A 22,569-nucleotide genomic window follows, 5' to 3' on the forward strand; every position below is an offset into this window, starting at 1 on the left:
CTAGAAACTGTCTAGCGACTATATGTGAATATTATAGAAAAGTACTCTAAAGTTTTAGTGGCAAGTTTTGCACAGGCAAACATCACTGGTATCATCTTCAGAAAATCCAGCTGGTATGTTGAATATTTGAGAGAACAGACATAAAACAGTGTTACGTCACAGAGCAGATTTTCTAGCTCTTTGTTCCTGCAACACTGAAGCATGATTTCTCAGCATACTGGGTCTCAGGTCTTTCATCACACAATTCAGTAACATTGTTATCATTTTTTGTGCCAGCCAAGATTGTGAGGGGGAGTGAGGATTGTGACTAATGCTTTGCCATGCCTGCAGGCTTCTCTAGTAAAATTGACTGTTTTGATCCTCTACTTTAGGGATTTAAAATGTTGGATATACTCATATGCTAGTATGCTTATGGCCATGCACACTGTAAAGTATCAGGAGTGACAACCACATTTAAATACAGTAGTGAATCCCCTACATTATAATCTCATGTGTGTACGGAACATAACTTGCTCTTGAAACTGTGATGATTGACACTCTGGTAACCATGGCAGATGGTTACATACATTTTGCCCTTTGGTATCCACTGTTTTTGACCAAAGCAATGTTACAGCGTCCAAAGACTCATTAAATTCAGCGATTTTAACTAAACCAGTGTCGGCAGAGCAGTTGTGTTTTGTTTATGTTATAAGGCTACTTAGCAGCGCTCTTGAAGGGTTGCCATGTCCACCTATTATAATAAGTATCTTTGGGTTTCTTGTTTGGGCTCAGTTCATAAAATGATCCAGTTTACGGAGTTAATAAAGTAGAAGATGCATGTCAACATAGTTTGGTATGTGGCTTATTTACAAGATAACTCATTTGGATTTGTTTTTTTATTTATTTTTATTTTTTATTTTTTAGAACTGTGTAGAACTGAACTCAGCAACTATTATTAATGACATTTAAACGGGTATCAGAATTGTGTCTCTTCTGCAAGTAAGGTAAAAAATAAATGCATATTATAAGACAATGAAAGTGTTTTTTGACCTTGCATGCATGTCAACCTGTTGTTGGGGACCCCCAAAACCAAAATATGAACCTTTCATTACCCATATTAGGGGCACTTTAAATGTGGTTGTGACTCCTGAGACTATAGTGTGTACATGACCTTGGAGTACCTGAGAATGTCTGAATAGAACATTGCACTTTATTTATCTATCATGTAATTTTCTATCACATAGTATGCACTATGCAAAACTCAATGTAAAAAGGATCTCAATGTAAGTGTAGAAACAAGTTTCTTAAAGCCCTAAATGTGCCAAAGTGTGTCTTTCCACTCACTGACGTCTCCATTTAGTATTCCGGCATAACATAATAACAAGAAACTGTAAGCACATGAGAGTTAAAAACCTCTGTGTGACGACATGTATCCATACTGTCTGGCTTGACTAATTCATCCACCTCAAGCACTGTGATGTCAAGTTCTGGCGTTTAAATGAAAGATGTTTTCATGAATGCATGAAAGGCCCATTTCAGATGGCGCGCATGTGACGACCCATCTGCACATTTGTGTTTACTTTCAAACCCCCAGGGATGTTTATATATGTGTGTATGTGACGTCAGTTTGTGACGTGTACATTCTTCCTCCGCTGGGGCACTCCAACTGCATATTTCACATGAATGTGAAACACGACCTCACTACGATAGCAATTATTTGTGAGAAGACAAGAGGAGGTCGAGGGAGGAACAGAACAGTGATACCCCTGGAGATATCGCTCTACCAGCTCATGTATCGCAATGTTCTCTTCGTGAATAATGAAGAGGTGCTCTCCACTTTTCTTTGTCAGAAAGTTCCAGAACAGCCCCTCTCTTTTTTTCTCCCTTTCATTTTCTGAACAACGTTCAGTATTTGTATGATGTTTTATTTAGGAGCATAAAACTTATCGCAAATCTGCTGTGGAACTCAAATTGTTTTGTAAATTATGAAAATGATGACAGGTGAATTGGGTGAACTATTCCAAAAAAGAAGCACACTTAAGCATACTTTCTTAGTACATATTATGGAAATACAATATTTTAAAAGAATATACTCATGTGCAAACCAAATGTGATGTTTTCAAACAATTAATTGCATGTTAATTGCATTTAAATAAAAATGTATTATTGTATAAGTGTATATTAATCGCAATTAGCTGAACTTTAGAGTGTTTTTTGACTGACTCAATTACGTAGTTTAATTACTTATATTGTATTTATCGTCAATCGAAGATATTCTGAAGAATGTTAGTAACGAAACAGTTGACGGAATCCATTTTACTGAAAAAAATACAGGAATTTAATGGCTACCATCAATTGTTTGGTTACCAACATTCTTCAAAATATCTTCTTTTGTGTTCAACAGAAGAAAGAAACTCATACAGGTTTGAAACAACTTGAGGGTGATGATGACAAAAAATGATGACAGAATTTACATTTTTGGCTGAACTATAATATAATTTCTACTGAGAATTGCATGTCATGCATTTAAATATATTTGTAATTACACATTTGTAATGTGATGTAATTGTAACATTTGTAATTAAGTTGTGCATTTAAAGTATGTTAACTTCAAATGTAATACTTCAAATAACACTACACTTAAAATTATAATCAAGTATTTCACATTTGCTTTAGTATGTTAGTCAACACATTAAAATAAGTTTAAAGCGCAACAAAATATTATTATAACAAAATAATGTAAAATGTACTTTAAAAGTGTATTTAAGTGTGGTATGACACAGTCACGAAAGGAACTTGTTAAGTAAACTTAAAGGGATAGTTCACCCAAAAATGAACATTCTCATTAATTACACACCATCACATCGTTCCAAACCTGTAAGACCTTCATTCATCTCCGGAACACAAATTAAGATATTTTTGATGAAATCCGAGAGAATAATGACTTTATTCTACAATTTCTTCTGTTCTGTGTCAGTCTTCGACGTGTTTTCACGAGAGTACCACGACGCATGCACGTGATGCTGCTGACGCAGGAGCCGGCATTCTGACGTAAAACGTCCATCTCTCTTATTTCTTTGTCTGTATATTCTGGTTCAAATAAGTAAGGCTGGGCAAAAAATTGCAAGTCATCCTCTCAGTCGAAATGTTATAAAGACGTCCTGATATTGCTGAGTTAGACGTGTTCCTGGGTCAACATATTTTTTGACCCTGGAACAACATTTTAATCCAAAAATATAATCTTAACCATATTCCTACACCTAAACCTAACCTTACCCATGAGTAATCCCTAAAATCAGAGGAACTGATAGATGAATTACACTGATGTACAGGCACCAAACACTGATTGTAATCCTAAACTTCACAAAAATTATAAACTGGTTCTTGAAATCTGATTGGTTAATCACAATGTTGTTCCAGGGTCAACAAAGATGTTGACCCAGGAACACGTCGCACTCGGCAATATCAGGTTGTGCAACAGCATGCATCTTCCTCTGCTTGTAAACAAGTAAATAGTTGTGTTCCGAAGTTGAAAGAAGGTTTTACGGGTATGGAACGATGAGTGAGTAATTAATAAATTCATTTTTTGGTGAACTATCCCTTTAAGTGGCCTTTTATTTAATTAATATTAGTGTGTGTGTGTGTGTGTGTGTGTGTGTGTGTGTATATATATATATATATATATATATATATATATATATATATATATATATATATACATTCTTTTCACAAGTGACCCCTTTAAACTGTTTTGCCACCAACTATGCATCAGACTGAGAAATGAGCCTTATGCAACTCATTTTAAGTCTCATTTCTTAGTCTTACTACCAATAACATCATAGTGTTTATATTCAGTCTTGGGACTGTGGTAACAGCATGCTTTGTTTGCACATCACTAGTTCCGGTGGGTTGGAACCAGACCCCAGCCTGTCAAAACTAGATCCCCTCAACTACCGGAGCGAGCACACCGGATTATGTTGTTAATGTTCTCTCTCCCTCTGTCAGATTCCACATGTTCACAGTTGTTTTGAGGGGTGGAGTGTATGAAGGGTCTCCAAAATAGAGCCTTCCCTGTCCACACAGCACCTGCAGGGGTCACAACCTTTTTCTTTCTTTAGTTCATCATTGATGGGAACTTATGCAAGAGCGGAGTGTAAAGTCAAAACAGACTGGGGATGTGTGCCGTGTGTTCTCAACGTAATGCACTGACCTGCCGCTTGCCAAGTAAGAGAGATGGCTCATTTCCCCAGAGTGCACTGAGGCAGACTGTAGAGCCACAGATTGTAATTGGAATCATTAAATGTCTCCTCCCTCACTGATACGCTTGATTTAGTAAGTCCTCCTGCTTCTGCTCAATGGAGCATTTGTGTTGCTGCCAAAGAAAACAAGCTGCTCAAGGTGACAACAATGTGAAAAATGGTCAACAGAAAGGCAGTTTTACTCAATATTTACCACAACACATAACATCAAAATACTGCATAATATTGCAAAACCAATCATATCCATTCTAACTTTAAGGATATCATATTTTAAAATAAATACATGTGATAATATTGTCACATGTGTGTTCCTGTTGAGTTTCCTGTTTTTCCTTATTTGGTTTAGTTCCTGTTCTAATTATTAGTTAATCATCGTTCATTCTGATCATCTGTGTTTATTAATCTTCTTGTTTGCTCCTTTGGTTTCCCTGTCTTTATAAGTCCTGTGTTCTCCCCTGGTTCTTTGTCCGCTGTTAGATGTCATCCTATGTTTGAAATTATTAAAGATTGTATTGTTCAAGATTATCCTCGTCTCCTCGCTCCTTCGTCCCCAGCACAACGTGACAGAACAGCGGGCCGAACTAAATGTAAGCGACGCCCCTTTTCCCCCGTGTTTTTTCCCGTTTTTGAAAGAAATCTCCCATTCGTGGAGTACGCCTGGGAATTCTGTGGGCTGTCCGAGATCACTGCATTGGATGACGCTACGGTGAATTCCTTGTTCTGGATCGGGGCCAATTACCATCGCCCTGTGGACCTCCCAGAAACCACTGGACTAGGCTGGAGGGAAGGGATCCTCCAGTGTCTGGAGAGTGTCCGGCCCCGATCCAGGACCAGCCCGCCATCCAGACTGTCAGCTGTTCCCCAGTCGAGCTTGTCAGCCGCCGCTCACTCAAGCCCGCCGCCGTTCGCGGTGAAGTCAAGGCCGCCGCCATTCGCGGCTCACTCAAGCCCACCGTCCACCTCACATGTGCCCCTAGGAATGCTGGTGGAGTATGAGGGGATGTCATGGGTTCCAGCCCCAGAGCTCGCTCCAGTGTCGGCTCCAGCCCCAGAGCCCATTCCTCCAGAGCCCGTTCCTCCAGAGCCAGCTCCTCGAAAGCGCTCTCCAGATCCCGCTCCTCCATAGTGCCCTCCAGAGCGCTGCCCCAGACTTCATAGTTTTCCCCAAGACATTTTTTTGGGGGGGGGGCCATATGCCCGTGGCCGTGGTGGCCGAGCCGGCAAAGACCACGGAAGCTCCGCCATGGCCGCCCGGGTCTGCCTGATCCGCCCTGGAGACCTCCTCTGTGTCCCCGTCCTGCACCAGCCTCCAGGGTACACCATACCTAAACAGAACTACAACCACAACTACCTTACTATCTCATCAATAAGCAGCAAATTAGGTGTTTATTGGGGGAACACATACAAACACTTGCTGTAATATGCATTTTTACATATTTAATAAAATCATTTTATTGTTGTCATTTTAACTATTTAAATGTTTGGTCACAACACAAAATAAATTGTTGTGCATTTAAACTGACAAAATTTCATTTTGGTTTGGTTCATTTTATCCTCTAGTGTCTCTCCTTCAAAAGCCATATTATCATCTACACACAAAAGCCACGCAGACGCACACACACACACACACACACAGAGACCAATCTCTCTCTCTCTCTTTCTCTCTCTGTTGGAATTTCAAAAAATTCTAAATGTTTAATATGTTGACATACTCACTTCTGTCATCACTGTAACAAAATACAGGCTGCCTTCACATTATGCAACCATTTTCCCTGGTTAGGCTTAAGTAAGCCAGTAAGTAAATAATAAATAACAGTAAGATGTGCTGACCAGTGTTGTTATTGTTAACTAAAACAAAAAATAAATCTATTAAAAACCGTTATTTATATGAAACAAAATGAAGTAAAATATAAATACTATATAATATAAATATAAAAATTAGAAATGTTGTTTTGGCAACTAACTGAAGTAAAATTATCTGAGGTTCTAAAATTAGTAGTACTGAAGTACTAAAATTACAAAAAAGTAAAATAAAAAATAGAGATAAGCATTGGTCTAAAAACTAAATACAAAAAAAAAAACAATACTAAAAGCTAAATAATAATAATAATAATAATTAAACTACAGTTAGTATCAAATAAATATTGGTAACACTTTGTTGTGATGGTCAACTAGCAGTCATTAGAATATTCGACTGTCTGCTTAATATCTGCTAACACTTTATTTTAATGATCACCCATTAGACATTCTACTGACTATAAGTACCTTTGCAAGTACAAGTCAACTTACTAACCTAACCTAACAGTCTAGTAATACTCTAATGAGAGTTGACATGTAGTTTCGATGAGACCACCAAAATAAAGTGTAACCAAAAAAATATATATAATAATAATAATAAAGCTGATTTAAAATATTAAATAATACTATAAGATAATATAAATAATACTAAAATAACACTGGTGCAAACTAATTTGTTCTCCAAAACTGATATAGTTTAAACGCAGTTGAACTAATTGCATGCTCATACTGACTCGAGGATTTAATTTACTCTGTGATATAACACCAAGTGACCTGTTTGCAATCTGAACTGTCGCCAACACACCCGTTTCAGTGCCTGCATGCAAATAGGATGAGGAGCGGCTGTGATACTAGCATCGGTGTGACACAGCTCTCTCACTCACTAACCCTCCTTAAACCCATAATCCCATTCGCTACATGAGCACATAGCTGAAGGACTGTTGTATAACATCAAAACCATTACACTGCATAATGCTTTACATTAGACCCTCCCTACTCACCCCAGAGCCTATTCAGGATGGTATGACGACATTTGGCAGATCATATTTAACCAATGCCAAGATGATTACCAATACTAAGAAGATATTTGGGATTTTTCATGGGGGATAAAGCAGCAGAACCTCTGCAGACCATCTGAAAACCATGATGTAATGATAATGTTACGCTTTATTAATCAGGCCAGTCTGAGAATTTATTGGATTTCTGAGAACTGCTGACGCATGAGTAACATGTAGGCCCGGGCTATTTTAATGTCAGGTCATCCTTTACATTGTGTACAGCGCTAAACCCAGCACTCTTCTTCCGACGCACAGTAAATTAAAGCATTAATCTGAATGGCATAGTGCTAAGCTGTCATCTCTTCTCAGAGACATGCTCATCTCTAAAAGGAAGTTTCCATCATGTCAGGATCACACTGTACATCAGCAGGATTTTTAAAAGTCAACCCTTAAAAGACACAGAGAAAATGGTCTTGCAAACCTGTCTGCCAAATAAAGACACTCTATTATTGTAATTAATTGTTAGCAAAGTTATAATACATTATAATACATAGTAAAATGGTTCGATTAAGTTTTTAAAACAAAATGCTGGAAAAACATCCATTTAATTTTAATATCATTGAGATACTCTTATGACTTATGATTAATATTTTGAATGGGTTAACTGATATTGTTACGCGGATGCGTGGTTGTGGCGTAGATAAAGTAGATACAAAAGAACGGTGAGAGAACAAATGGCTTCAACACACTTTTCCATTTAATAAACTTAATTACCGAACAAACACAAAGGGAGAACTCAGGACTTATAAAGGGGAGAGAACCAAAGAGCAAAACAACATAATCAAACTCAGGTGGAGACAATCAAACGATAATTAACTAATGAGGGCAGGAACTAAACCAAATAAGGAAAACGGGGATCACAGACAGGCAGACATGTAACAGATATGATCAGTTTTCATTTAAATTTTAGTTAAAGTTTATTGATTTTTTTTTTTTTTTTTTCAATTAATGAAAATGAGAAATTGAGAAATGCTGCCTTGGCAACTAAGAAGAATTTTTTATATTAATTGATTATAGTATATTTAATTAATATTGGTATATTTATAATATTATGAATATGAATATATTCTACTTGAATTTAGTTAAACTTTTGGTTATTTAAAAAAAAATAGTTTTGTCTTATGAGTTTTCATGTGATCAGCATCCATGTGATGTTGCTAATAGTAGACTTCAAGCATTATGCATAATACAGTATCATTGAACTCTTTTTAAATTAACAAAATCCTGAGAGCTACTGATGGTGTATTTTCAGACAGACGTTTCATAATACAAATCAAATTTTGGAAATGTTGGTACGTTTTTAAATTTGAATAAAATGAAAACTAAAAGACTTTCAAATCATTTGAGCCAATATTTTATTCACAATAGAACATAAAGAACATAACAAATGTTTAAACTGAGAAATTTTACACTTTTATCCACTAAATAAGCTAATTTCAAATTTGATGCCTGCTACAGGTCTCAAAAAAGTTGGCACGGGGACAACAAAGGGCTGAAAAAGCAAGACATTTTGAAAAGATTCAGCTGGGAGAACATCTAGCAACTAATTAAGTTAACTGACATCAGGTCTGTAACATGATTAGCTATAAAAGGAATGTCTTAGAGAGGCAGAGTCTCTCAGAAGTAAAGAAGGGCAGAGGCTCTCCAATCTGTGAAGGAGTGCGTAAAAAGATTGTGGAATACTTAAAAAAAAAAAAAACATTCCTCAACGTCAAATTGCAAAGGCTTTGCAAATCTCATCATCTACAGTGCATAACATCATCAAAAGATTCAGAGAAACTGGAGAAATCTCTGTACGTAAGGAACAAGGCCGAAGACCTTTGTTGGATGCCCGTGGTCTTCAGGCCCTCAGATGACACTGCATCACTCATTGGCGTGATTCTGTCATTGACATTACTAAATGGGCCCAGGAATACTTCCAGAAACCACTGTCGGTAAACACAATCCGCCTTGCCATCTGCAGATGCCAACTAAAGCCCTATTATGCAAAAAGGAAGCCATATGTGAACATGGTCCAGAAGCGCCGTCATGTCCTGTGCGCCAAGGCTGATTTAAAATGGACTGTTTCAAAGCGGAAAAGTGTTCTATGGTCAGATGAGTCCAAATTTGACATTCTTGTTGGAAATCACAGACGCCGTGTCTAAAGAGGAGGGAGACCTTCCAGTGTGTTCTCAGCGTTCAGTTCAAAAGCCAGCATCTCTGATGGTATGGGGGTGCACAAGTGTATATGGTATGGGCAGCTTGCATGTTTTGGAAGGCACTATGAATGCTGAAAGGTATATAAAGGTATTAGAGCAACATATGCTCCCCTCCAGATGACGTCTATTTCAGGGAAGGCCTTTTGTATGTCAGCAGGACAATGCAAAACCACATACTGCAGCTATTACAACAGCATGGCTTCGTAGTAGAAGAGTCTGGGTGCTGGATTGACCTGCCTGCAGTCCAGATCTTTCACCTATAGAGAACATTTGGCGCATCATTAAATGAAAAATATGTCAAAGACGACCACGAACTCTTCAGCAGCTGGAAACCTATTTCAGGCAAGAATGTGACCAAATTCCAACACCAAAACTCCAGAAACTCATAACCTCGATGCCCAGATGTCTTCAAACTGTTTTGAAAAGAAGAGGAGATGCTACACCATGGTAAACATGACCCCGTCCCAACTATTTTGAGACCTGTAGCAGGCATCACATTTGAAATGAGCTCATTTTGTGCATAAAATTATAAAGATTTCTCAGTTTAAACAAATGTTATGTTATCTATGTTCTGTTGTGAATAAAATATTGGCTCATGTGATTTTATTTAAATTTTTTAAAAAGTCCCAACATTTCCGGAATTCGGGTTATAAAATACAAAAAAATCTTGCAATACACACACGCACACACACACACACACATGTATGCATATGTATATGAGTGTGTGTGTGTGTGTGTGTGTGTGTGTGTATAAGCAATATCACACGAGTAGCAGTGCAATATGGCTGTATATCAGCATGGCTGTAATTCGGCTGTAGGTAATCGCAGCGTACTTATATTCAGCCATATTGCACTGCTACTCGTGTGATATTGCATTTATACAACAGTTTGATGTAAATAAAAAAGAGACAACAATGGAGTGTCTTTAAAAAAAACTCTCTTTTTTGTTTTTTTGTGGAACAAATAATAGATTAATGAGAGCAAAGACTGCCCTTTAAATTTACCCAAAGCTAATTATATCTCATGTTTAACCACTACAGAGACATCAGAGCCAGCTGTAAATTGAGGTGTGCAGCAGGTTTTGTTTAATTAATGCATTATATTCATGGACAAGTATTGCACAGTCATGAACTAAACTAACTAAAACAAAAACTGAAAGAACAAAAAAAATTTGCTTTAAATATTTTGACAATAAAAAACTTTGACAAAAAAAATGACAAAAACACAACAAAATTACTAAAACTTTAAGAAAAAAATATAATAATAGGATGAATGGAAAAATATAAAATGAATAAATGGAAAATATAAAAATTTTAAAAAATAATTCAAACTATTAATAAAAACTATGACAATAGTATCTCAATGACACTAAAATAACACTGACCTGCTAATATTTTTACAGTGTTTTATAATTGTTGTACATTTATTTACAAAATGAAATAATGAATGGATTACGAATGCCTTTAAAATGCATTATATAAACAGGTTTAAAATAAATTGTTTTCCAAAATTGTAATTCTGACAAAACAGACGTTGAACTGAGAGAGAGAGAGAGAGACAGAGAGAGAGAGTACAAGAGAGAATGACATAGACATAACCTCTCTGAAGACTAGCACATGCTTCTCACATGGATTTACAATAATCCTGCATTCCTAATCTGGACTGAATGGCGAGTCTTTCTTAGAACTCAACAATGTCCCGAGGGGAAAGATTCATAAAGCCTGATGCACGTGCAGACAACTGTCAAATGCAAAATATAGCATATATACCAAAAACTTTTTTAAACATAAAGCTTCTTTATTGGCATCTGTGGTTCCATGAAGAACCTTTAACATCCATTGACCCTTCCCCATTCCACAAAAGGTTCTTTACAGTGGAAAAACTTTCTTTAGAAAATTAACATGTTCTTAACTCTAAGAAAAAAAATAATGGATCTTTTAAAAAACGGTCCCCTGAAAGCTCCTTTGAAAAACCAAAAACGTTTCTTTATCGCATTTGTATTTTTAAGAATGAAGGGTGTGATTAGGCCATGGCTATTGGCCTATAAATATCCCCAAAAGATGTTTAGTGGCCCCTGCAGCATTCTAAATTGCAGTGGCAACTGATTTAATATGAAAAATGCTATATTTTAACACCTTATGTGCACTGCATGAGCATGAGCTGCTGCAATGCAGGTTCAAAATTGTCTTTCCATAATTACTCATTTAGCATGCATATGTAAAAAAGGCATCTGGTGATTGAAATGAGTAAATACCATTGTCTCATTTTTGTTTCACACCAATATTACCAATTTTGGATTCACCTTTATTACTCTTAGGAAACTATATACTTTGTATATGTTATACTGTAACAAGTACACCTTAAAAACTACAACCAAAAAGTACGCTAAAATTAAGAAGATCCCTTTTTTTCATTGGCCATTGGGTCCTTTTTCTTTTACCCTATATTATCTGTTAAATATCATCATATCATGATATACACGATACATTACATAAATTATGTCAATTATATATATCATTGTATACACCACAATCATTGCAATCTAAGCCCATATTGCATTGTCTCATGTCAAGCAGCCATAGATGTTTAATTAACATCTGTCTTTGACTCAGTGCCTCTAAGGACTTCACATGGATCTCTGACTGTGTGTTAACTTAGATTATTCTCAAAGGGAACAGCTTATCTTAGTGACAGGAAAAAAGTATGAGGCTATTTCTGGCACATGACAGTTCTGCAGCTCTAGATCAGGTGAAATGTGGGTCAGCGTGAGGTCGGGACTGAGCTAGAGGGCCACATGTCAATTTCAGTTTGCTAACTCAGTTTCATAAAACACTTAACTCAAATGGAACTGGCTAGTTAAAAGTGAATGAATTGTTGGCGTTAGCTGCTTTGTGCTGCTAAAAAGGGAAGCCTGATTCATGTGCTTGTCCATAAGTCCAATCAATCCTGTCCATAAGTCTCATCAGTACAAACTCAGAGACGATCAAAGGCTATTTAAAGAGTGTCCTAGACAGTGTACAGCCTCAGAATGTCATCTCTGACCCTCTCTTTCTCTCTCTTCTCCTCTGCTTCCCACACTTCATCATGAATAAGCATAAGTGAGCAATCCTCAAACAGCTCCATATAGCGCTGAATGATTCGAAACTGACTGTCACACTGAATGATTAGATGTTGCTTGCTGAAGTGCAGCACTCAGAGCGTTTACTTTTTATTTATGAGTTCACAGTTCAAGTAAGTGTTAAAAGACAACTGGATTTTCTGAGAAAAATATGAGTGGTGCTTACCATCAACGATGCTAATCATGGTTGTGGGTGTTGTTTGTAAATATGCAGTTGCTAGGGTGTTCTGTGCTGTTGCTAGGTGGAATCTATTGTGGGATGGCTGGTTGCTAAGTAATTACTCAGCCTATATGGCATTAAAGTTCACTTAGCATACTTTTAAAGAGAGAATTATTTTGTAAATAACTCTAATATATTATAAAGTATATACTTACATGTGAAATGTTTTGGGGCACTTAACTGCATGTTAAATGCAAAAAAAAAGCTGAACTTGGAGAGATTTTTTAAACCCGCTTAAGTAGGACTTAAGTACAACTTTGTCCCCCAGTTTCACAGACATTAAGTCTAGTCCCAGCCTAAAATGTAATTCTGAGCCGTTTCAACTGAAAGAAACTTGCACTGACTGATCTTAAAATATATCAGTGCCTTTGTTTTGTCTCAAGATGCACACCAGTAATGTTTTTTCTAAGGCATGTTAATAAAAATGACTTAAATGTCCTAATTGAACTATGGCCTAATCCTGGCTTAGTCTAAGCCCTGTCTGTGAAACCAGGCCTATATGTACTTTCTTAATTACTTTTGTCTTTGAAAGTTAAAGCGTACTGCTAAATGCACAAGCATTTATGAAAAACTAAAATATATTCAATGTAATTTCTATTGAAATATCATGTATTTAAATATATTTTTATTACACATTTTTAATGACGAAGTTGCAATTTAGTACATTTACATTATATTAACTTTTAATGTCATTTCAAAAAACACACTACAGTTAAAATTATAATCAAGAACTTTGCATGTGCTTTAGTATGTCAACACATCAAAATAAGTTTACTCCATTAAAGCACAACAAAAGCTGATTAAAAATGTAATGGTTTGAAATGTACTTTAAAGTAAAGCTTTTAATTTGACTTTGTTATAAAGTGCACTTTTTAAAGTCTACTTAAGAAACAGTCATGAAAATGAACTTTCTTTAATTCCACTTAATTGATCATTTTTTTGTTATATAATACATTATATATATTATCTGCAAGCACAGTTTTCAAAAATAAACTTTTAAGATTTAAAGTACCCCACATGCACACATTCAATACAATTTAGTGCACTGTCAGTGACAAACAGTACAAGATAAGTTGCACACAAAAGTTAAACATGTCAAAGTGACATTGTGCAAAAACACTTTGTTTTGTTAGTGAATATAGTGTGTCTTTCATCTCTTTGACTTCTTTCCTCTCAGATTAAATCATTAGATCACAATACGGTATCTTTCAGAAGGAACCAAAAATAGTTGCTGTTGTTTGAACTTTGATAACAAACAGAAGTTACTCTCTTGGACTTACAAAGAAACTCCAGCTGGCCTATCATCAGCCTCAGTCACGGTTTATCACAAATACCTGTCATTCCACAGCAGACAACATTCCCCTGTTCTCTTCCACAAATCATTACCTTCACGTGATCACAGCACGAGTCTGAAAATCTGAAACACATAACAATTAATTACAAAAATATTGCATTTCTAGTTTGCTGCCAAATGCTTCTGTTTTGATTTATAGCCATTAGCTCTTTGTAATAGTATGATGTAACAACATCTTCGCTGTAGGTGTTTCACAGTCCCAGGACACGGCTGACCTCTTTATTTTCATTACTCAGGGATTTTGAACCAACTCCTACCTCAGTATTAAACTTAGTTGTGTAACATCTCCTGTATCTGTGCTCCAGACAACTCAGTGACGGTGTGGCTTAATAAAGAGGTGCTGTTATCTAAGACTTATCTAAGACTTATCTAGACTAGAATATCATAGAAACTTGTTTGATTTAGGCCAGTAATCAACAGCACAGCAACCCCCTCAAAACCCCCTAACAATCTGTGGAATTACCCACAAAACCCTTGCATCGTGGTGGAGAGTTTTGAGGAAATCACCTTTCACTTTGTCTTGTTATTCTTAAAAAATCCCATAGTATAAATACACTGTAAAGAGTGGTAATGTGATTTTTAGCTCAGTGAGCTATTTCTACCTAACATTTACTTGTTTATAACCTAATGTATTCAGTAATACAGAATATTATAAAATGGCTAACACATTGCAGTAAGGTCTTGTTTGTCAACATTGTTAATGCACTTGCTAACAAAGAATGAGCAATATATTTTAAAGCATGGTAAAACATTATTTAAGGTGTCCTTGTTACTCAATTTACATGTACTTACTATAATAACACTTAATTATGCATAATTACATGCAAGTAGCCCTAAGCCGAACCCTACTCCTAACCCTAGCCATATAGTAAGTACGTGTAGTTAATTAGTATTACTCAGTACTTAAATGTATTATTACACTGTAACAAGGGACACTTTAAAATAAAGTGTAACCTAATGCATTTTTTTAATCTTTGTTAATGTTAGTAAAAATATAATTGTTTATTGTTTGCTCATGTTAGTTCATTAACTTAAATCAACAAACACCACAAAATGTATTAGTAAATATATTATATAACAAATGATAATGACACTATTGTTAGTTGTTTTACAGCAGAATTTTCATTTGTCTCATTACTGATGTTTAAAATGTGATGCTGCTTTAAAACAATCTGCAGCACATATAGATAAAGATGACGACTTGACTAAAATGTTAAGGTTAACATTGCCTAAGATTAATAAATGCTGTAGAAGTGTTGTGTATTATTAGTTTGTGTTAATTAATGTAGTTAACTAATGTGCTTTGGGTGTATAGCAATACACAATAAAGTGCTATATAAATGCTTCGTTCATTCATAATGTTAACAAATGAAACCCATTTGTAAAGTGTTACATTTTAGGTTAACATTTTTAGTGTAGCTCAATATAATAAATAATTATTAGTATTAGTATTAATAATAATAATAATAATAATAATAATAATTTTATTATTATTATTATTTGTTTATTTACTTATTTGTCTTTAGAAAGAATCTTTGGAAAGTTACCCCCCACAAAAAAACAAAAAAACATACACATTGAATTGTCACATAGAGCTAAATTTATTTAAACAGGAAGTTCTAAGCAACGTAGTAAACGACTGCCATTGCTTGATAAAAAAAAGTACCAGCACTTTCGGTTCCCCTGCTAAAAGCATCATGGGACAATGCGCTAATTACAGAGTGGCTGAAAAACACACTGTGACCTTATGATGTGAAAATGTCAACTAAAGGTGGAAAATCCACTCCGTTTGACAACCAGATCATATTAGTTCTGCAAATCTGTTCTCGGTTTAAAAGTGAGAATATTAAAAGTCAAAGCATTTTTAATATAGATACAGTAATCATAAGGAAGTCAATAGATACTGTGCACCCTGAGGAACTATATGCGCCTGTTGCTCACAATCTGTCTCTCTCTCTCTGTAAAAGCTGAATTAGAACATTATGAACATTGAACAAAATCCTGATTTATAGTTGCGTGTGGAGACACTTTTTGCCATTTGATAAGAAAGCTCTGCAGTGCTATTGCTGAAATTACCTTTGTGTCCTTCCTTTGATTCCAGGCTAACTGAATTGGTCTGCAGAACACAGGAAGACATAAATATTGAGGTGTCCTATGGAAAGGGGTAGGCAATAATAAGGATATAATGGTTTCATTAAACTTCCTGTGTGTCATTAAGCCAGCCGTTTCGAAAGCACGGCCTAGCAGATGCCATTTATGGACGCTGCTGAGTTGGGCTCTATTACCCAAAAGGCCATTAACAGAAAACTGCTCTCCAGAATGTGCACTGGGCAGGAAATAAGTAATAAAAATTTTGATTGTCTCTTTAAAAATGATTGTTATCTATGGATGGTCTTCGTGATTTAATGAGGAAGCCTTTAGCGCAAAAGGAAATGTGCTTCTTTTCATTGAAGCACCGCAGCGTTTAGCTTTCTTGAATTTGCATGTGTTGATTTGAATAAGGCTGAATGAAATTGTAACCATTTTAGGTCATTAGGACATTTGAGATCTTTGGATATGCATTTAATATATGCAAGTAGCTCTTTAACCATTTTCCGTGCTTCTTAAATAAATTGCATAAACTATTTTACCATCACAGTAATTCCAATGCAATATCATGGCAAATCGTAGCTATTTTGGGGGTTTTGGCTAATGTTCGAGTGGTAACACTTTAGATTAGGAACACATATGTGACCCTGGACCACTAAACCAGTCTTAAGTCGCTGGGGTATATTTGTAGCAATAGCCAAAAATACATTGTATGGGTCAAAATTATCGATTTTTCTTTTATGTCAAAAATCATTAGGATATTAAGTAAAGATCATGTTCCATGAAGATATTTTGTAAATTTCTTACTGTAAATGTATCAAAACTTAATTTTTGATTAGTAATATGCACTGCTAAGAACTTCATTGGGACAACTTTAAAGGCAATTTTCTCAATATTTAGATTTTTTTGCACCCTCAGATTCCAGATTTTCAAATAGTTGTATCTCGGCCAAATATTGTCCGATCCTAACAAACCATACATCAGTGGAAAGCTTATTTATTCATCTTTCAGATGATGTATAAATCTCAATTTCGGAAAATTGACACTTAAGACTGGTTTTGTCGTCCAGTGTCACATATTCACTATTAACTAAGAGTTTTCATACGATTCACACTCAATTCATATATAACCGCACCTCATTTGCTGGTAATTCAGGTTGGTAGTTCTGTAGCTTCTCTTGTGGCCCATTTGCACAAATCATGTTGGCCAGGTGTAGCTGCACATTTGCCTGACAGCAGGAATCTAGAAAAACTTGCCAAGTCATTGTTTTTTTTTTATTAGTTTTATTTATGTAAGATGTTTCCAGGGCATAGCAAGGGACTTGGGAAGTCATTAGAAGCTTATGGCACAATTAAGCGAGTGTAAAAGTCAGTGCAGGTATTGCCCTAGTGACTGCTGTAACCTGGAAACTGGTTTCCCTGTAGGGCGGGACCAGGACGCTCGTGAGACGAGCTGCCATCCGACACCTGTCGCTTTGTTTTGTTTGCGAGATTCGGGAACAAGGGAGCTGGGAGGGCAAGTAGATGCGTCACTGGTCTTCAGTTTCAGCTATCATTGAACTATGGGAAAGACAAGGAAAGAGCAAAAAGAGAGGCTACAGAGGGATACAGAGCGAAGAGTGATGAGGCCAATAATTTGCTGATCTTTGAATCTGAGGCGATGAGACTGCCTCTAACAATACTGCAGCAGGACAGAGATAGGCTCATTTAGACACACACACCTACACACTCCCACACACATACATGTTCACACGCAAAATGAAGAACTGCTGAGGATACGGTGCTAAAATCAGCTTTTAAAAGGATTTCTGTCATAGCACACTTGAGAAAAAGGATCCACTCTGGACTGTGAGATATACGCTGTTAAATGAACATGAAGACTGGGAAGAAATCATTCATAGGTAAGAACTTTTTTCTATTAAAAACTAAAGTTTGTCAATTTTACTGGTAGCACTTTACCATAAAAAGGTTTCAATTTGTTGACATTAGGTTAGTCAATACAAACTAACAATGAAAAATACTTCATTTTACTTTCAACAGTTTCTAATACATTATTAAAATCTGTAGGATATCTATTAATAATATTATTTAATGGACCTTAGCTTATATGACCTAACAATGAACAGTTGAATTTTAATAACTAACATTAACAAAGTTTACAGAAATACTGTAACAAATGTGTTGCTCATTGTTAGTTAATGCATTAATGTTAAGTAATGCGGCCTTATTGTAAAGTGTTACCGTCTACAGAGTATTGCTCTGTTCTGTTTAACTGTGTGAAATGTAGCTTTTAAATCTCCCATTTTGTGAGATTCATCAAGGTTGGTTCTTTTTGATTAAAAGTGCTTCACATACTCTGAAAACATTAAGTACATTTCAGAACTGAAATCTTCACTTTTCGTATATCTCATAAACTGCATCTTTGTGATGTCAGACATACCCTATGAATACTTCAACACATCATCAACCTATTTTAGTAAACTGACCATTTATTTACAAGGGTCAGAAAAAAGTGGGCAGTGGGCATAAAAATGAAAAAAAAAAAACATATTATATATATTTTTGCAAAATTTATGATTTTGAAGGTTTGCAACCCTTTTACAAGAATATGGGACATGTCTAAATAAAGATTAAAGCTCTGATTTATATGATTCTTATAATCACGAACAATACTTATAACGTTACACACACACACACACACACACACACTATATGGGTAACAGGGTGACAGTAACAGGGTTGTACAATTGGCCTAAAGCTGTCACTCAGTATTGGTTTAGGACTGTATTTAAAAATATATACAGATCGTAAGAACAATATTTATAATCACTTGTGTAACAGGGTTGAATATCTTTCAAATTCAGCGAACACCTCAATATTTAAAAGAAAAGAAAATGAGAGAAAATCACGCGGAATAAGGCACGTGTATGACACAGGTTTCGGTCATAATAATCAGCAGATTATGCATTATGGTGCTGTATGATTTTAATTGTTGGATCCGAGTGAACAGATCAAACCTCTGAGGTAAGATACACACAAAAATATTTCCATGTAAAAGTATGTGTGAACCGCAAGTTGCAACTTCAGTATTGTGACGTATTTCTGAGGGAAACCAAATATTTTGTAGAGGGCAGGGCTTGATGTTAGGGCTCCTGCTCACCTTTATACAGAAGAAATGGCATTCCAGAGGACAATCTTTTGTCTAAAAATTATGAATGCAAACAAGTTTTTTCTGTGGATTTACTTGCACGGATTAACTGTTCATCACAAGACTAGTCGTTTGCACTAACAACTGAATCTCTCACACTAAAGCTCTTCATAACAGAGTCAATATATGAATTATTTTCTGTATATTGTCTCCTATTTTTCCTCACTTAGTGTAAATACTTGAAGTCCTTCATTTTGCAACAAGAAAAGAGACATTACAGAGAAAAATCATTAACATGGCACATATTGTCTTCAGTAGATCAGCTTTGCCAGCCCATCCATTCATTCATCCATCACAACAGACATAATCCACTTTAGTCTGATCCAGTCATCTAGGCTTTGATCTCTCTGACTCTGTTTGTTTCATCTGTCACCTGAGTGAGCAGGACTCTCTTTCACTTTTACATTCAACCTGCTACTTAAGCCTTTCATATAAATACACACATATTGTCTAATTGTGCTTGATCCAATGGTGGACATTATTCCACAGAAGAAGAAAAAAAGAGTGTTTGATTACTTCCAGATAAATCAAATCCCATCTTACTTTTCCTTGTTAAATATGCTGTTTCATTTGGAAGCAGTTGCCTGTAGCACAATAGAAAGTAAAATGGGTTATGGATCAGAAAGAGAAACAAAAAAGTTATTTCAACCACACCACACATTAAGGAGTGATAATTTAGGGGAAATACTGTAGCGTGAAACCCCTGAACTGAACACAAACACACAAATCTGTAGGACTTTCACTGTCCATATTTAGCAAAGCAGATAAGGCTTTGGAATATATAATATATAGTATGTATGTATGTATTTATTTATTTAATGGTATTATTTTTCAAATAAATTATAAATAACTATTTTAGGCCATTTTCAATGGATGTCCTCACTCACACTTTACAATAAGGTTCAATTTAATAGGTATCATGAAATAATACTCTTACATTCATTAATTTAGGTTAATGGATAAATACAATTTATTTAAATTTATTTAGAATTTAATGATTTTATAATTATATTGAATCATTTATTTAATTTAATTTTAATTTATTTTAATACATTTAAAAATACATTTAATCTAAAATTGATATTAAATCAACCAATTTCTATACATATTTACAGTACTAATACATTTATAATATTTTAAACTGTATAATTCATACCAGTTAAAGAATGAACATTAATTAACAATAGTATGTATTAACTAATATCAGTCTAGTCTACTACACTGTAAAAAAAATTTTTTGAAGTTGTAAAGTAAAAAAAAGATTATTAGAGTATGTTTTACAAGAAAATATTTCAGCTTTTCTACTTGAAATTTCACATTTAATTCAATGTTACTCGCTGTTTCTTTGCAATTAATTGTAATAGCAATTTCTAAGTGAAGATTGTTTCTAATCTTCAGCGTAAATGTGTAAAAAATGTTGTTTAGCATTAGTTCATGATACATAATGCATAATGTTATCAAATTGAACCTTATAATTATTTCAATTTCTTTTTGCAGCTATTGATATAGGCTTATGTAATTATGCAGCATCCTAACGCAAGGTTTTCTCCTTTGCACCCCTCTGTGCTCCACCAATGGTACAGACCTATTAGCTTTTATATTCACATTGCTTTCTAAATCATGTCTTCCTCATAATCAACATTCTCTTAACCGAATAGTAATGAGTGTAAACGGTTAGAGTAGAGAGCTGAAGAACACCCACTTACAGAGACGTCAATCCCCATTAGACAGCTCCTATTGAGCTCTATACAATACAAACACACTACAGACAACAATACATATGAAGCATATGAAGGATGAGAAGAGAAAGAGAAAAACTGAAGTAGTGGGAGGAAGTCATGAACAAATCAGTCAAGAAAACACAAAATTGAGATATCAAACATAAAGACCATGGGTCCAACAGGGCTAACAGCAGCTAGAGATAATTTGATCTGATTTACATGAGTGTGTGGACATGAGATTGGCACTTAATTTATGTTGGCGAGCCGGCACGGAGGTAAAGCGCCTTATGGGTCCAATGGGCCCTGAGCAGTGAGAGGAGGTGCAGAAGTCGAGAATAAACTCCCCCTTCTCTTCGGATGATTCACTTCCTGCCCACCAGAGTGTGGCAGACGGTTTCTGACCGAATGACACTCGGCCTGTTATGCAAATGCACACTCTCTTGCACTCTCAGTCGCGCTGCAGAGACCTGCGTCTCCACGGTAACGGGGCAAGTATAGTAACAGGAAATAAATAGTAATAATTGGATCTGTGACAAGTATGACAGAATGACTCATTGAGAGGAACTTCGGTGAGCAGTGGAAAGACTTTGCCACCTGTCCGCTTGGCATATGAGATACTGTTACTGTACCATGTTATGTGGAAACATAGACAGGTTAGTGGGGGAAGAAGCAGACAAATAGAGAGAAGGTTATAAAGCTGAACCAGTCATTAGTTATCTGATCAAATAAATAAAAAGTTTTTTTAAATTAAAAAAAAAAAAAAAAAAAAAAAAACTTTAGTAAATTCTTTCGGTAACACTTTGCTTAAAGCATTTAAGTGTAATGCATTACAAAAGTCATTTTAATGCATTAATTACGCCTTGTAATGCACCTTATAATGCATTGTACAATCTCATTGTTACACAATGCATTTTAAATTAATAATAATAAAGTATAATAAATACTTTAAAAAAAATAAATAAATAAAGCCACAAAACTACAATTTTACATTACTCAGTTTATTATATATAGCAAATTTATTGGTTGTGAAATAATAATTAAAAAATATATGTAAAATAATATATACTTTACTCTCTCTTTTTTCAGTCTAATATTCATCAGGTTCTGAGTTATGAGCTGAAATGTATTGACTGTGCAGTGGAACCAGATAAGCACTATCCAGTATTCCTCTGAAATAGGTGGTATTCCACTGAAGATCTTTCACATCGTTTTTGTTATTTGAAACCTGAATTTCCCTCCATGGTTCCTCTTAACTGTTATCGGAAAGATAGGATGTTTGGTTAATACAAAGCATAACTCTTAAGTCGCTTGATATCATGCCACCTGATCGTGTAAACAGACTCTGGCAAGGCTCCAGTAGCCCACCAGATATCGCTCCACTGGTCAGGCAGTTTTAAACCTCTCAGAAAGTACTCGAGCTCTTTGTGTAAAATGAAAGGATGACAAGGGTATTACGCATATGTAGACTGGATTTACAGATAGAACAGGTTATGCATTCCAGGCTTATCAAGTGAAAATGCAAATTACACATGATCCAGGGCTATTATAGGTAACTAAAACTAGAACCAAA

Source organism: Onychostoma macrolepis, chromosome 19 (assembly GCF_012432095.1).
Source record: "Onychostoma macrolepis isolate SWU-2019 chromosome 19, ASM1243209v1, whole genome shotgun sequence".
Classification (NCBI taxonomy): domain Eukaryota; kingdom Metazoa; phylum Chordata; class Actinopteri; order Cypriniformes; family Cyprinidae; genus Onychostoma; species Onychostoma macrolepis.